Source organism: Oncorhynchus masou, unplaced genomic scaffold (genome assembly GCF_036934945.1).
Source record: "Oncorhynchus masou masou isolate Uvic2021 unplaced genomic scaffold, UVic_Omas_1.1 unplaced_scaffold_1490, whole genome shotgun sequence".
NCBI lineage: Eukaryota > Metazoa > Chordata > Actinopteri > Salmoniformes > Salmonidae > Oncorhynchus > Oncorhynchus masou.
The window spans coordinates 88,371-104,892 of NW_027004902.1; the positions used below are offsets into that span (position 1 = coordinate 88,371).

Genomic DNA, 16,522 nt, shown 5'->3' on the forward strand with positions numbered 1-16,522 from the left:
CATGAGGTCTCTACTCACCATGACTGGTACCTATTGGCATGATGTCTCTACTCACCATGACTGGTACCTATTGACATGAGGTCTCTACTCACCATGACTGGTACCTATTGACATGAGGTCTCTACTCACCATAGCTGGAGGCTATTGACATGTCTCTACATGAGGTCTCTACTCACCATGACTGGTATCTATTGACATGATGTCTCTACTCACCATGGCTGGTCTCTACTCACCATGACTGGTACCTATTGACATGATGTCTCTCTCTACTCACCATGACTGGTATCTATTGACATGAGGTCTCTACTCACCATGGCTGGTCTCTACTCACCATGACTGGTAGCTATTGACATGAGGTCTCTACTCACCATGACTGGTATCTATTGACATGAGGTCTCTACTCACCATGACTGGTATCTATTGACATGAGGTCTCTACTCACCATGGCTGGTCTCTACTCACCATGACTGGTACCTATTGACATGATGTCTCTCTCTACTCACCATGACTGGTATCTATTGACATGAGGTCTCTACTCACCATGGCTGGTCTCTACTCACCATGACTGGTAGCTATTGACATGAGGTCTCAACTCACCATGACTGGTATCTATTGACATGAGGTCTCTACTCACCATGGCTGGTCTCTACTCACCATGACTGGTATCTATTGACATGAGGTCTCTACTCACCATGGCTGGTCTCTACTCACCATGACTGGTACCTATTGACATGATGTCTCTACTCACCATAGCTGGTACCTATTGACATGATGTCTCTCTCTACTCACCATGACTGGTACCTATTGACATGTCTCTACTCACCATGACTGGTACCTATTGACATGTCTCTACTCACCATGACTGGTACCTATTGACATGATGTCTCTACTCACCATAGCTGGAGGCTATTGACATGAGGTCTCTACTCACCATAGCTGGAGGCTATTGACATGATGTCTCGACTCACCATAGCTGGAGGCTATTGACATGTCTCTACTCACCATGACTGGTACCTATTGACATGATGTCTCTACTCACCATGACTGGTACCTATTGACATGTCTCTACTCACCATGACTGGTACCTATTGACATGAGGTCTCGACTCACCATAGCTGGATGCTATTGACATGTCTCTACTCACCATGACTGGTACCTATTGACATGATGTCTCTACTCACCATGACTGGTACCTATTGGCATGAGGTCTCTACTCACCATAGCTGGAGGCTATTGACATGAGGTCTCTACTCACCATAGCTGGTACCTATTGACATGAGGTCTCTACTCACCATGACTGGTACCTATTGGCATGAGGTCTCTACTCACCATAGCTGGAGGCTATTGACATGAGGTCTCTACTCACCATAGCTGGAGGCTATTGACATGAGGTCTCTACTCACCATAGCTGGAGGCTATTGACATGATGTCTCTACTCACCATAGCTGGAGGCTATTGACATGAGGTCTCTACTCACCATAGCTGGAGGCTATTGACATGAGGTCTCTACTCACCATGACTGGGCCTATTGACATGAGGTCTCTACTCACCATAGCTGGAGGCTATTGACATGTCTCTACTCACCATAGCTGGAGGCTATTGACATGTCTCTACTCACCATAGCTGGAGGCTATTGACATGTCTCTACTCACCATAGCTGGAGGCTATTGACATGTCTCTACTCACCATGACTGGTACCTATTGACACGAGGTCTCTACTCACCATAGCTGGAGGCTATTGACATGTCTCCCCATTGACTCACCATAGCTTATTCTAAAATGGATGAAACTCTACACACAATACCCTATAAATACACAGCAAAAACTGAGGCTTATTTGAGATTTTTAAACAAATGTATAAAAAGTCAAACTGATGACATTTACACTAAGTATTCTGACCCTTTACTCAGTACTTTGTTGAAACACCTTTGGTAGCGATTACAGCCTCGAGTCTTCTTGGGTATGACGGTATGTTTGGCACACTGTATTTGACAGTTTCTTTCTTTTCTCAGATCTCTGGAGATCCTCTGACAAGCTCTGCTCACCAGTGGATGGGGAGCTCGCTGCACAGCTATTTTCAGGTCGCTCACCAGAGATGTTTGATCGGGTATTGACCGGGCTCTACTCACCATGCTGGCCACTGACATGGACGATCAGAGACATGTCCCGAAGCCACTCCTGTGTTGTCTTGGCTGTTTGCTTTAGGGTCTCTACTCCCATGACTGGTGAACCTTTGACAGTCTGAGGTCCTGACGTTCTGGAGCAGGTTTTCATCAAGTATCTCTCTGTACTTTGCTTTGTTCATCTTTCCTCGATCCATGACTAGGTCCCTGCTGACATGAAAAACATCCCCACAGCATAATGACATGCCACCACCATGCTTCACCTATTGACATGTCTCTCCAGACATGACTGGGCATTCAGGGAATCTTGTTTCTCATGGTCAGAGTCCTTTATGACTGGTGGCAAACTCCAAGTGGGCTGTCATGTCTTTTACTGACCATGGCTTCTGTCTGGACACTACCATAAAGGCCTGATTGGTGGAGTGCTGCAAAGATTGTGTCATTCTGGAAGGTTCTCCCATCCCTACAGAGGAACTCTGTCAAAGTGACCATTGGGTTCTGGTTACCTCCCTGACCAAGGCCCTTCTCCCCTGCTCAGTTTGGCCAGGCGGCCAGCTCTAGGAAGAGTCTTGGTGGTTCCAAACTCACCAATTTAAGAATGATGGAGGCCACTGTGTTCTGGGGACCTTCACCATGCTGCAGAAATGTTTTGGTCTCTTCCCCAGATCTGTGCCTATTGACATGTCCTGTCTCGGTGCTGGAGGCGGACATGTCTCCGTACCTCATGGCTTGGTTTTTGCCCTGACATGTCACTGTCAACTGTGGGACCTTATTTTTACGAGTGTGTGCCTTTCCAAATCATGTCCAATCAATTGAATTTACCACAGGTGGACTCCAATCAAGTTGTAGAAATATCTCAAGGATGATCAATGGAAACAGGATGCACCTGAGCTCAATTTCATGTCCCAAAAGCAAAGGGTCTAAATACTTACGTAAATAAGGTATTTCTGTTATTTATTTTTTATAAATGTGCTTAAATGTAAAAAAAATAAAAAATAAATTGGGCTTTGTCAGTATGGGGTATTGTGGGTAGATTGTTTCTTCTCAATCTAATCCATTTTAGAATAATTCACCGTAGCTATCATCAACTATGTAGCTAGCTAGCTACCTACCTTGACATTGCTGACATGTATCACAATCTAAAAATTAGAATTATACCCCGTGTGTAATATTTTTTTGATACCTGTTCTGGAGACATTGTTGCAAAAAACCATGACTGAATCCTATTGATCATGTCTCAAACATCCCGACTCTGGGGTTGTCACTAGTTGCCACAAAGTCTCAGCAGGGACTAACAATGAGAGCTGGGGATTCTGGGATATTGTGTTCTAATCTAAAAAAAAAACAGAAAATACTACTTTGCCAGAGGGGTCTCCAAAATCACATGTGCACACAGTTATGCATAGAAGACTAGGGGACAGAAGAGGGCTTAACACTGTTTTGGTTACTAGATGATTCCATAGTTTTGATGTCTTCACTACTATTCTACAATGTAGAACATAGTACAAAATAAAGAAAAAAACTCTTGAATGTGGTGTGTCCAAACTTGTGACTGGTACTGTATGTGAGAGAGATGGTGTCTCTACTCACCATAGCTGGAGGCTAATCAGTTAGTCTCTTAGACAGGTCAGAGTGTGTTGTGACTGGTACTGTGTGAGAGAGAGAGGGGTGTCTGGGTACTGTGGGATTCTTTGAGTCTCATTAGACAGGTCAGAGTGTGTTGTGACTGGTACTGTATGAGAGATTGAGTGTCTCTACTACTGACTGGGATTCTTTAATCAGTTTGTCTCTTAGACAGGTCAGAGTGTGTATGTGACTGTCTCTACTCACCATGAGAGGAGAGGTATGTCTGGGTACATGTGGGATCTTTAATCAGTTTGTCTCGTTAGACAGGTCAGAGTTGACTGTGACTGGTACTATTGACATGTGTCTGGGTCACCATGCTGGGATTCTTTGATCAGTTTGTCTCTAGACAGGTCAGAGTTGTTTGTGACTGGTACTGTATGGAGATTGACATGTCTCTGTCTGGGTACTGTTGACATTCTTTACTCACCAGGTCAGAGTGTGTTGTGACTGGTACTGTTGACATGTCTCTACTCACCATGAGGAGGCTATTGGGTACTGTGGGATTCTTTAGTCTCTTAGACAGGTCAGAGTGTGTTTGAAGTTGTTGAGTGGTATGGAGTTTTTTGGGTCAATACACTGTGGACTTGTGTTTCAAAGTGAGAGACCCACAGTAGCTACTGTAATTTAGAGCTGGCAGTGTCTGCTGTGGCAGGTACAAGTTACCTGAAAATATCTAGCCTCTCAATGTTCTAATCACAAAGTGCACCAAATTCATGCATTTACAGGTGAAGTCGAAAGTCTCTACTCACACCTTAGCCAATTACATTTAAACTCAGTTTTTGACAATTCTCTACTTTTAATCCTGGTAAAAATTGACATGTTTTTACTCACCATCTGGATCATTGACTTTATTTTAAGAATGTGAAATGCCAGAATAATTGTAGAGAGAATGATTTATTTAAGTTTTTATTTACCATCACATTCCCAGTGGGTCAGAAGTTTACATTCACTCAATTAGTGTTTGGTAGCATTGCCTTTAAATTGTTTAACTTGGGTCAAACGTTTCAGGTAGCCTTCCACAAGCTTCCTCACCATAAGTTGGGTGAATTTTGACATGAGCTGCTGTAACTGAGTCAGGTTTCACCATGCTGGCATATGCTTTTTCAGTTCTGACAAATGTCTCTATCACCATTGAGGTCAGGGCTATTGACATGATGTCTCTACTCACCATACCTGGACTTTGACATGTCTCTACTTTGTCACATACTTTGGAGGCTATTGACATGTCTCTACTCACCATTTGAAATGGTCCTATTGACATGTCTCTACTCACCATGACTGGTAAATTGATGTCTCTACTAGCCATAGCTGGAGCCTATGACATTTCTCTAATTTTCCATAGCTGTTTACAAGTCACTCAACTTAGTGTATGTATGACTCTCTGACCCACTGGAATTGTGATACAGTGAGTTATTGAAATGATGTCTCTAAACAATTGCTGGAAAAATTGACATGTCTCTACTCACCATAGTGGATGTCCTAACATGTCTCTACTCAAAACTATAGTTTGTTAACAAGAAATGTGTGGAGTGGTTGACCAACGAGTTTTACATGACTCTCAACCAAGTGTATGTAAACTTCTGACTTCAATTGTAGCTGTTAATGTTTATTTTTGGGGGAGGCTATTGAGATGTCTCTACTCACCCCCTAGCTGGCTGTGGTCTAAGCCCCCAATGTTTTAAAATCTCTACTCACCATTGTTAGTCAACAGCTATTTTGGCATGTCTCTACTCACCATGAATAAATGTTGGATTGCATCATTTCACATCTAACCCTACAACTCGTTAAAAACATGTCTCTACTCACCATGACTGGATCTATTGAAATGTCTCTACTCACCCTACTGGTACTAAATCTATCTGGTACCTATTGACATGTCTCTACTCAAAACCCACCACCCTACTCCTATGACTGGTACCTACTAAATCTATCTCTTAAAAACCCACCACCCTACTCCACTAAATCTATCTCGTTCAAAACCCACCACCCTACTCCACTAAATCTATCTCGGATGACCACCCTACTCCACTAAATCTATCTTTTAAAAACCCACCATCTCACTAAACCCTATAAAAACCCACCACCAAAAAATGATATCTTTTATTTGTACCCACTATTTTTAAATCTAAATCTATAAAAACCCAAACCCTACTGACTATTTACATATCTATTCACCCACCCTTTACTCCACTAAATCTTTGTTGAAAACCCACCACCGATACTCCACTAAATCTTCTCTCGTTAAAAACCCAGTTTGGCACCCTACTTGGTGACTTCTCTCTCTTTAAAAATCTCTGTAGATCCACTAAATCTCTCTCAAGTTGGATGGGGAGCCCACCACCCTACTCCACTATTTCTAGGTCGTTAAGAGATGTTTGATCGGGTTCCAGACCGGGCTCGAGGCCACTCATGGACGATCACTCCTAGCTACCTGATCTCTCTCAGATACTGTCTCCACTAAATGTTTCTATCACCACCGGTCGTTGTCCTGTTGAAAGGTGAACCTTCCCCCAGTCTGAGGTATCCACTAAATTTTCATCAAGTATCTCTCTGTACTTTGCTTTGTTCATCTTTCCCTCGATCCTGACTAGTCTCTCCTCTGCTGAACCTAAACATCCCTCACAGCATAATGCTGCCACCACCATGTCTTCACACGTGCCATAGAGGGGGCTACCATGTTTCCTCCAGACTGACCATGCTTGGCATTCAGGAATCTTGTTTCTCATGGTCAGAGTCATGTTTACCAGTGACTTTTGGCAAACTCCTACCCACTGTCATGTGCCTTTTACTGAGGTAACCCTTCTCTCTGGACCATAAAGGCCTGAACCTTACTGCCAAAACCTGATTGAACCTGGAGTCTGCTACACACTGCTGTCATTCTGGAATTGACTTCTCCCATCCCATACAGAAACCCCCTCACCACTGCTGCCACCATTCCTACACACTGCTGGAGGCCACTTGGTTACCTCCCTGACCACCCCCTGCTGCCACAGGAACCTTTGGCCAGGCGGCCAGCTCTAGACAGTCTTGGTGGTTCCAAACTGCTCAATTTAAGAATGATGGACCACTGTGTTCTTGGGGACCTTCAATGCTGCACAAATGTTTTGGTCCCTCCCAGATCTGTGCCTCGACACAATCCTGTCTCACTCTACGGACAACTCCGTCGACCTCATGGCTTGGTTTTTGCCCTGACATGCACTGTCAACTGTGGGACCTTATTTCTACACACTGTGCCTTTCCAAATCATGTCCAATCACATTGAATTTACCACAGGTGGACTCCAATCACAGTTGTGAAATATCTCAAGGATGATCAATGGACAGGATGCACCTCCTACTCCTACACACTGCTGGACCTATTGACATGATCTCTACTCACACATGCTGCCACCTAGCAACATCCCTCTAAATACTTACGTAAATAACTTTCTGTTATTTATTTTTTATAAATGTGCTTAAATGTAAAAAAATAAAAAATAAATTGGGCTTTGTCAGTATGGGGTACCTATTGTAGATTGTTTCTTCTCAATCTAATCCATTTTAGAATAATTCACCGTAGCTATCATCAACTATGTAGCTAGCTAGCTACCTACCTTGACATTGCTGACGAGGTGATTTTTTTTCCCTATCACAATCTAAAAATTAGAATTATACCCCGTGTGTAATATTTTTTTGATACCTGTTCTGGAGACATTGTGCCAAAAAATGTAATTGAATCTTATCATGTCTCAAACATCCCAGCTGCCACCGACTCTGTTGGGTTGTCACTAGTTGCCACAAAGTCTCAGCAGGGACTAACAATGAGAGCTGCCACCTGGGATATTGTGTCTCCTACTCACCATGTTGCTAATCTAAAAAAAAAAACAGAACATGTGCCACCTAGGAACCTCCCTCCTCACACTGCTGCCACATGTGAACCAGTTATGCATAGAAGACTAGGGGACCTAGAAGAGGGCTTAACACTGTTTTGGTTCCTAGATGATTCCATAGTTTTGATGTCTTCACTACTATTCTACAATGTAGAACATAGTACAAAATAAAGAAAAAAACTCTTGAATGTGGTGTGTCCAAACTTGTGACTGGTACTGTATGTGAGAGAGATGGTGTCTGGGTACTGTGGGATTCTTTAACAGTTAGTCTCGTTAGACAGGTCAGAGTGTGTTGTGACTGGTACTGTGTGTGAGAGAGAGGGGGTGTCTGGGTACTGTGGGAACCTTTAGTCTCATTACAGGTCAGAGTGTGTTGTGACTGGTACTGTATGACAGTCCCTCCTGGGTACTGTGGGACCACTCTTTAATCAGTTTGTCTCGTTAGGACACAGAGTCCTTGTGACACACTGCTGCCATTACTGTATGAGAGAAGGTGATCCTACTGGGTACTGTGGGATTCTTTAATCAGTTTGTCTCGTTAGACAGGTCAGAGTTGGTTGTGACTGGTACTGTATGTGAGAGAGAGGGGTGTCTGGGTACTGTGGGACCTAACCCAGTTTGTCTCGTTAGACAGGTCAGAGTTGTTTGTGACTGGTACTGTATGAGAGAGAGACACACTGCTGTCTGGGTACTGTGGGATTCTTTATCTCCCTCCTACACACTGTTAGACAGGTCAGAGTCTGCTGTGACTGGTACTGTATGTGACCTTGGACATGGGGGTGTCTGGGTACTGTGGGATTCTTTAGTCTCTTAGACAGGTCAGAGTGTGTTTGAAGTTGTTGACCTATGGAGTTTTTTGGGCAATACACTGTGGACTTGTGTTTCAAAGTGCTGCCACCCACAGGAGCTACTGTAATTTAGAGCTGGCAACCTCCCTCCTGCACTGCTGCCACCTAGAACCTCCCTTGGACTTGTGTTTTTAAACTGGCCACAGTACAAGTTACCTGAAAATATCTAGCCTCTCAAACCTTTCTAATCTCAAAGTGCCACCAAATTCATGCATTTACACTGAAGTCTTCAAGTTTATACACCTCCTAGCCAATTACATTTAAACTCAGTTTTTCACAATTCCTGACATTTTAATCCTAGTAAAAATTCCCTGTTTTGCCACCTCGGATCACCACACTTATTTTAAGAATGTGAAATGCCAGAATAATTGCCACCGAGAACCTTTATTTAAGTTTTTATTTATTTCAGGAACATTCCCAGTGGGTCAGAAGTTTACATTCACTCCTACAACTGCTGTGTTTGGTAATTGCCTTTAAATTGTTTAACTTGGGTCAAACCTCCTACACTTCCACCGGAACCTGCTTCCACCTAGGTTCCTACAATTTTGGCCCATTCCTCCTGACAGAGCTGCTGCCACTGAGGAACCTCCCTTGAATAGGCCTGACTGCTGCCACCTAGGAACCTGCCCACAAATGTTCACTTGCTGCCACCTTGTGAACCTCCACTCCAATACCTTGACTTTGTTGTCCTTAAGCCAATTTGTCACAACTTTGGAACTGTATGCTTGGGGTCCTACACTGTCCATTTAAATACGTCCTACACAGTACACCTCCAATTGACCTGTTATGTCAATTAGCCTATCAGAAGCCATGACATTTCTGGAATTGTTCCAAGTTGTTTAAACACTGCGCAGTCAACTTAGTGTATGTAAACCTCCCTCCTGACCCACTGGAATTGTGATACACTGTTGCCAAGTAGAAATAATGTCTGTAAACAATTGTTGGAAAAATTACTTGTGTAGATGGTTGCACAAAGTTGATGTCCTAACACTGCTGCCACCTAAACTATAGTTTGTTAACACTGCTGCCACCGAGAAAATCCTTGTGTTCGTGCCTCCCTCCTACACACTTGCCACCTAGGAACCTCCCTCCTAACAAGAAATGCTGCCACAGTTGAACACACAATGACTGCCAACCTAAGTGTAACCTCCTGACTTCAATTGCTAGCTGTTAATGTTTATTTTTGGGGGGTGGAGGAGGATGCCACCTAGGAAACCCCCTCCTACTGGCTGTGGTCTAAGCCCCCACATGTTTTAAAAACCTCCCTAGAAATATCATTGTTAGTCAACAGCTTATTTTGGAGGAACATACTGCTGGTTACTCTAGGACCTATTCTGAATAAATGTTGGAACCTTGCATCACTTCCATCTAACCCTACAACTGCTGCCAAAACCTCCACCCTACTCCACTAAATCTATCTCGTTAAACCTCCACCCTACTCCACTACATCTGCTCAGAACCCCCTCCACCCTGCTCCACTAAATCTCCCTCGTTAAAAACCCACCACCCTACTCCACTAAATCTATCTCCCTCCTACACTAAATCTGCTAACCCCACCACCCTACTCCACTAAATCTATCTCCTTAATAACCCACCCACCCTCCTCCACTAAACCTCCCTATCTGCTTAAAAACCTCCACTCCTCCACTAAATCTGCCACCTTAGAAAACCCACCACCCTACTCCACTAAATCTCCTCGTTAAAACTGCCCACCACCCTCCTCCACAAACTCTGCCACCTAGGAAAACCCACCACACTGCTCCACCTAAATCTATCTCGTTAAAACCCCCCACCTGCTACTCCACTAAATCTCCCTCCTAACACCCCACCACCCTACTCCTACTAAATCTGCCATCTCGTTAAAAACCCACACACCCTACTCCACCTAAATCTCCCTCTCACACTGTTACCTAAACCCACCACCCTACTCCACTAAATCTCTGCCACCTTTAAAACCCACCACCCTACTCCACTAAATCTACACAATGCTGCCACCTAGGAACCTGTACCACCCTAATACTCCACATAAATCTATCTCAAAAACCCACCACCCTACTCCACTAAATCTATCTTGGTCGGGCAAAGACTAAAAATCCCCACCACCCTGACTCCACTAAATCTATCTGTTAAAAAACCCACCACCCTTACTCTACTAAATCTCTTGGGTCAACCATTAAAAACCCACCTCCCACTTTATTGTCCACAAATCTCTCTAATAAAAAACCCACCACCCTACTCCACTAAATCTTTCCATAATAAAACCCAAACCCTCTTCCTTAAATCCCCTCCCTACTCCACTAAATCTATTGACCTCCTTCAGGCTTTCAGCCCCTCTTCCTCCCTCAGGACACCATCTTCTCAACCCTACCTTTCTTTTCTCTCTTCTCGTTCAACTTTACTCCCTGCAGCTGCCACCACAACCTCTATTTTCTGAGACTTATCTGCCATCCTTTCAGTGAAGTCAACTTTTCTGATAACTCCCACTGCCTTTACTGAATGAACGCTCCCTCTCTCTCTCTTACTGACCTCCCCTGCCTTTCAACCTCCTCTCGGGCAATGAAAGCTAAAACAATCTGACTCCCCTGTTTTCTGGTCCCTCTACTCCTAACACCCCCTCTCTCAGTCCCTCCCTCTTTGACCTCCCTGGATCTACTTTTCCCCCCTTCCTCCCTCCCTCTGTTCTGGACCTCCTACTGCTAACACCCCTCTTCCCTCCCTCTGTTCTCCCTCTACAGATCTACTACTTTGACCTCCTCTGGATCCTTTCATTTCCCATCTTCCTCCCTACCCTCTTCACTCTCTCTTTGACCTCCCCCTGCACTTTCTAACCCCTTTCCTCAACTCTCCTCTCTTTGACCTCCCCTGCCATTTCCATGGGCACCCCTACTCAACACATCCACTCCCACCACTTTTCCTTCCCCCAATGACCTCCCCTGCCTTTCTCTTCCTCCACTCTCTCTCTTTGACCTCCCCTGCCTTTCTTTTCCCCTCTTCCTCCCTCTCTGACCTTTTTCCCCCTCTTCCTCCCTCTCTCTCTCTTTGAAAACCTTCCTCTTTTCCACTTCTCCACCTCTCTCTCTTTGACCCACCTCTGACCTCCCTCCTACCTTTCTGCCACCTTCCCCTCTTCCTCCCTAAATCTCTCTCCACCTTTGAACCTCCCTCCTACACACTGCTGCCACCTAGGAACCTCCCTCCTTCACACTGCTGCCACCTCCTCCTCTCCTCACACTGCTTTCTTTCCCCTCCTCCCTCCTTCCTCCCTGCCCTCCACCTAGACCTCCCTCCTACACACTTCTGCCACCTCTCTCCCCTCCTTCCCCTCCTACACACTGCTCCACCTCTTGACCTCCCTCCTGCCTGCTTTTCCACCTCCCTCTCCTCCCTCCTCTCACTGCTGCCACCCTAACCTCCCCCTCCCACACTCTGCCACCTAGGAATCTCCCTCCTACACACTGCTGCCCATCTCCCTGATACCTGTAACAACATAATGTATTTGACCTCCCTGCTTTCTTGTAACTTCCATATCCTGACATCACTTGGTCGGGCAAAGACTCAATATCAAAACTCTTGACCTCCCCTGACTTTCTTTTCCCTCCCTCCTCCTATCTCTCTCAGACCTCCCCTCCTCCCCTTCCCCTCCTTCCTCCCTCTCTTTGACCTCCCTCTTCCCCTCCTCCCTCTCTTCCTCCTCCCCTTTTCCCTCTTCCTACCTCTTCCTCCCTCTCTCTCTTTGACCTCCCCTGCCTTTCTTTTCCCCTCTTCCTCCCGCTCTCTCTTTGACCTCCCCTGCCTTTCTTTTCCCCTCTTCCTCCCTCTTCTCTCTCTGACCTCCCCTGCCTTTCTTTTCCCTCTTCTCTCTTTGACCTCCCCCTACCTCTTTTCCCCTCTTCCTCCCTCTCTCTGACCTCCCCTGCCTTTCTTTTCCCCTCTTCCTCCCTCTCTCTCTCTTTTTGACCTCCCCTGCCTTTCTTTTCCCCTCTTCCTCCCTCTCTCTCTCTTTTGACCTCCCTGCCTTTCCCCCTTTCCTCCCTCTCTCTCTCTTGACCTCCCCTGCCTTTCTTTTCCCCTCTTCCTCCCTCTCTCTCTCTTTAACCTCCCCTGCCTTTCTTTTCCCCTCTTCCTCCCTCTCTCTCTCTTTGACCTCCCCTGCCTTTCCCCCTCTTCCTCCCTCTCTCTCTCTTTGACCTCCCCTGCCTTTCTTTTCCCCTCTTCCTCCCTCTCTCTCTCTTTAACCTCCCCTGCCTTTCTTTTCCCCTCTTCCTCCCTCTCTCTCTCTTTGACCTCCCCTGCCTTTCTCCCCTCTTCCTCTCTCTTGACCTCCCCTGCCTTTCTTTTCCCTCCCTCTTCCTCCCTCTCTCTCTCTCTTTGACCTCCCCTGCCTTTCTTTCCCCTCTTCCTCCCTCTCTCTCTCTTTCTCCCCTCCCTTTCTTTTCCCTCTTCCTCCCTCTCTCTCTCTTGACCTCCCCTGCCTTTCTTTTCCCCTCCATTCCTCCCTCTCTCTCTCTTTGACCTCCCCTGCCTTTCTTTTCCCCTCTTCCTCCCTCTTCCTCCCTCTCTCTCTCTTTGACCTCCCCTGCCTTTCTTTTCCCCTCTTCCTCCCTCTCTCTCTCTTTGACCTCCCCTGCCTTTCTTTTCCCCTCTTCCTCCCTCTCTCTCTCTTTGACCTCCCTGCCTTTCTTTTCCCCTCTTCCTCCTCTCTTTGACCTCCCTTCCTTTCTTTTCCCCTCTTCCTTCAGGTCTTTGACCTCCCCTGCCTTTCTCCGTCTCCTTATGAGAACCCTACCTTCATCTGATTGCAAATTGACTCTTTTGACCTCCCAAACAGATGTGTTTTCCCAAACCTTCCTCTTTCTTACATTTGACCTCCCCTGACTTTTCTCTCTATTATGAATGGAAATACTCTCTGACCAGATTTTATTTTTAAATTAAAATAGTTTGACCTGATAAACATTTTACTTTTCCCAAATAAAACAACCCTGGGATGCCAGTTGGGGAACCCTGCCTTATGATAATATTACCTCCTAACATCTCCTTCTTGGGGTTGGGGTCTCCTTATAATCATACTACATTCATCTGTGGGGCTGGGAACACAATTGCAAATTGATAATATTACACTTCTCCTAACATCTCCTTCTTGGGGTTGTATACGATGACCTCTCATTATGATAAATTACGGGAACATTTTATTTTTAAATTAAAATAGTTTGGATGATAAACATTACACTTCTCCTAACATCTCCTTCTTGGGGTTGGGGAACCCTGCATCGTGATAATATTACACTTCTCCTAACATCTCCTTCTTGGGGTTGGGGAACCCTGCATCGTGATAATATTACACTTCTCCTAACATCTCCTTCTTGGGGTTGGGGAACCCTGCATCGTGATAATATTCCACTTCTCCTAACATCTCCTTCTTGGGGTTGGGGAACCCTGCATCGTGATAATATTACACTTCTCCTAACATCTCCTTCTTGGGGTTGGGGAACCCTGCATCGTGATAATATTCCACTTCTCCTAACATCTCCTTCTTGGGGTTGGGGAACCCTGCCTTATGATAATATTACACTTCTCCTAACCTCTCCTTCTTGGGGTTGGGGAACCCTGCATCGTGATAATATTACACTTCTCCTAACATCTCCTTCTTGGGGTTGGGGAAACCTGCCTTATGATAATATTCCACTTCTCCTAACATCTCCTTCTTGGGGTTGGGGAACCCTGCATCGTGATAATATTCCACTTCTCCTAACATCTCCTTCTTGGGGTTGGGGAACCCTGCATCGTGATAATATTACACTTCTCCTAACCTCTCCTTCTTGGGGTTGGGGAAACCTGCCTTATGATAATATTACACTTCTCTTAACATCTTCTCCCTGACTTTCCTGAAAGTGTACAAAAAGGCGTTGTGGGTGCCATGCCAACCAACACAATGTCAATGAAGAAGAGGCATTACACAGACAGTTTGTTCTGTTTTTATTTATAATTCAATTCAAGGATTCTTGGCAATATTTTTTTGACACACAGGTTACATCCAGATTATGACACAACAATACACTCATATAGTTTACTTTTGATGTCAATCCAGCCTTTCTCCTGAGTTTAAAAAAGAATGGCGGAATTCTGTCATAATCGTACTGGGCAAAAAAACTGGTTGAATCAACGTTGTTTCCACGTCATTTCAACCAAAAAACGTCAAAGCTGATGACGTTGGATCAACGTGGAAAACTGATTGGATTTGAAAAAAAAAGTATTTAAATGTAAGGGATTTTAATAAAAAAAAAAAAAACATTTGACCTAAATCCAATGGCATGGTGAAATGTTTTGTTGATTTCACATTGAATTCACAACCAAATATGAATTAAAACTAGACGTTGAACTTTTGACCTAAATCCAATGATATGGTGAAATGTTTTGTTGATTTCACGTTGAACTGAGTGGGATGATGATTCTATGGACATAGTTTGTATTCAATAGGATAGCCCACAGGGCATTATTCTCTTGATGCTGTACTACTCGTAAACAGGAAGTAGGCGGGGGCAGGTTGTATTTTAGATCAACTTATCAATGTACCTTGTAACAACGTGTAATAGGTGATCCAAATGTGCCACCTTTACACATCTCACTCATCAGTTTAAAAAGTAGAGCAGAGACACTGTTCAACAACGTAAACTGTCGGCCTATCTGACCTCTGTTACTGTGAACTGTTGTAATGGTATATGATCTGCTGTTGTAATGGTATATGTAAATATGTTATGATACTGTAGTGATTAAAGGGGGGATCTGCTGTTGTAATGGTATATGTAAATATGTTATGATACTGTAGTGATTAAAGGGGGGGATCTGCTGTTGTAATGGTATATGTAAATATGTTATGATACTGTAGTGATTAAAGGGGGGGATCTGCTGTTGTAAGGGTATATGTAATGATACTGTAGTGATTAAAGGGGGGATCTACTGTTGTAATGGTATATGTAAATATGTTATGATACTGTAGTGATTAAAGGGGGGGATCTGCTGTTGTAATGGTATATGTAAATATGTTATGATACTGTAGTGTTTAAAGGGGGATCTGCTGTTGTATGTAAATATGTTATGATACTGTAGTGATTAAAGGGGGGATCTGCAGTTGTATGTAAATATGTTATGATACTGTAGTGATTAAAGGGGGATCTACTGTTGTATGTAAATATGTTATGATACTGTAGTGATTAAAGGGGGGGATCTGCAGTTGTAATGGTATATGTAAATATGTTATGATACTGTAGTGATTAAAGGGGGGATCTGCTGTTGTAATGGTATATGTAATGATACTGTAGTGATTAAAGGGGGGATCTACTGTTGTAATGGTATATGTAAATATGTTATGATACTGTAGTGATTAAAGGGGGATCTGCTGTTGTAATGGTATATGTTATGATACTGTAGTGATTAAAGGGGGATCTGCAGTTGTAATGGTATATGTAAATATGTAATGATACTGTAGTGATTAAAGGGGGATCTGCTGTTGTAATGGTATATGTAAATATGTTATGATACTGTAGTGATTAAAGGGGGGGATCTGCAGTTGTAATGGTATATGTAAATATGTAATGATACTGTAGTGATTAAAGGGGGGGATCTGCAGTTGTAATGGTATATGTAAATATGTTATGATACTGTAGTGATTAAAGGGGGGATCTGCTGTTGTAATGGTATATGTAATGATACTGTAGTGATTAAAGGGGGGATCTACTGTTGTAATGGTATATGTAAATATGTTATGATACTGTAGTGATTAAAGGGGGGGATCTGCTGTTGTAATGGTATATGTTATGATACTGTAGTGATTAAAGGGGGGGATCTGCAGTTGTAATGGTATATGTAAATATGTAATGATACTGTAGTGATTAAAGGGGGGATCTGCTGTTGTAATGGTATATGTAAATATGTTATGATACTGTAGTGATTAAAGGGGGGGATCTGCAGTTGTAATGGTATATGTAAATATGTAATGATACTGTAGTGATTAAAGGGGGGATCTGCTGTTGTAATGGTATATGTAAATATGTTATGATACT

At 43.9% G+C, this 16,522-nt stretch overlaps 1 protein-coding gene across 1 annotated transcript in view; it reads right to left on the reverse strand.

The window, feature by feature from the left end:
* LOC135531015 (zinc finger protein 135-like) overlaps positions 1-16,522 on the reverse strand; it is a 125,835-nt gene that overhangs the window by 66,472 nt on the left and 42,841 nt on the right. The gene's annotated exons all lie outside the window — the stretch shown is intronic.